Source organism: Poecilia reticulata, linkage group LG21 (assembly GCF_000633615.1).
Source record: "Poecilia reticulata strain Guanapo linkage group LG21, Guppy_female_1.0+MT, whole genome shotgun sequence".
In the NCBI taxonomy this organism is placed as follows: Eukaryota; Metazoa; Chordata; class Actinopteri; order Cyprinodontiformes; family Poeciliidae; genus Poecilia; species Poecilia reticulata.
Window position 1 is genome coordinate 1,175,432 of NC_024351.1, and position 1,436 is coordinate 1,176,867.

The 1,436-nt window shown below is 40.9% G+C and overlaps 1 long non-coding RNA gene across 2 annotated transcripts in view; it reads right to left on the reverse strand.

Annotated features, from left to right (window-relative positions):
- Nucleotides 1-541: 541 nt before the first annotated feature.
- Nucleotides 542-1,436, reverse strand: part of LOC103457106 (uncharacterized) — a 2,483-nt gene continuing 1,588 nt past the window's right edge. For both annotated transcript variants that reach the window (XR_532376.2, XR_532377.2), the window contains exon 3: nt 542-1,073. This is a non-coding gene — a long non-coding RNA (uncharacterized LOC103457106). The remainder of the gene's footprint in view (nt 1,074-1,436) is intronic.

Genomic DNA, 1,436 nt, shown 5'->3' on the forward strand with positions numbered 1-1,436 from the left:
AGCTCTGAGTCAGAGAGCTAGCCCNCAGAGAGCTAGCCCAGGTTGCTAGGGCTAGCTCTGAGTCAGAGAGCTAGCCCAGGTTGCTAGCTAGGAGATTCAAAGATTAATGGGAAAACTAACAGGAACTATATTGTCCTTTTATAGAACTCTTTAAAAGAAACTGAAATTATAGATATGATATCCTTTGTTTTCGTGTTTATTATTCTACTCATTAGTAGAATAATAAACCAGTTTACGTCAGCAGGCAGCAAATTACGGCACCCCATACGCCTCCTGGTGGCCGGACCACAAAATGGCGGCAGAGGAAGTTGGGAAAAAACGCCATGATTCTCCAATGGATGGAAACATGATCACAATATAATCATTTAATCTTTTTACATTCTGCGCCTAAAGATGAACCAAAGTATGAAAAAACTAAAACTATTACTACAAAATTTACTAACTAATAAAAACTTCCAAACACGTTAAAAACCTAAAACTGAATAACAAACAAAATAAAGTAAACTATAATGAAAAACCAAAACCATCAGAGCCCTGAATATCAGGAAATAAATAAAACTGTTTGGTTGTGGAAACTAAAATCCAGCTTGAATTAAGATTCATTAAAATGTATTTATTTTAGTTAGATTTGGATATTTTAGTTCAGTTTATTCTTTTCAAACTGGACCAGAAAAGTTTCTCTGGTAAAATCCTGGACGTCGGTCAGATGTTCAGCCTGAACTGATGTGAATAAAGTTTCTAATTTTAGCCTCAGCTGGATGAAAACAGCAGCAGAAATCCTGCAGATGACATGGGCGCCTCCTGCCTGGGCGCCAGGGCGGGAAGACGACGGCAAGGGCACGACCGTGTCGTCGCCATAGCAACAGGCCGGTAAACATAAACACGGGAGGAGCGAGGAAAGGAGGTCAGAGGGTTTCCTTACACATTTAATAATGAACGGGTGAGTCAGCCTGCAGGCAGAGATCTGGGAGAAAACAACCCAGCGGTTCCTCCACGTCAGGAAACTGGACCAAACGTCCGGAACTGGTTCTGATCACAGCAACAGAACCGGGATCAGAACCTGCAGGGACAATCTGGAGGCATGGAGTCCAGATTACAGACAGGCAGGAAAACAATCATCATTAATGTAGTAATGATAATAATATCAATGATAATTAATGATAATTAATGATAATGAAGGCCTGAGTGAAGCAGCAGCAGGTCCTAAATGGTCCTCAGGTGACAGAAGGCCGACTTTGTTACGTCTTTATGTGGCTCTGAAGGTTCAAACCCAGAATCAGTCTGACCCCAGATCTATAACCCTAGATCTATAACCCTAGATCTATGACTCCAGATCTAAAACCCTAGAACTATAACTCTAGATCTACAACCCCAGATCTATAACTCTAGATCTATAACTCTAGATCTATGACCCCAGATCTATAACTCTAGATCTA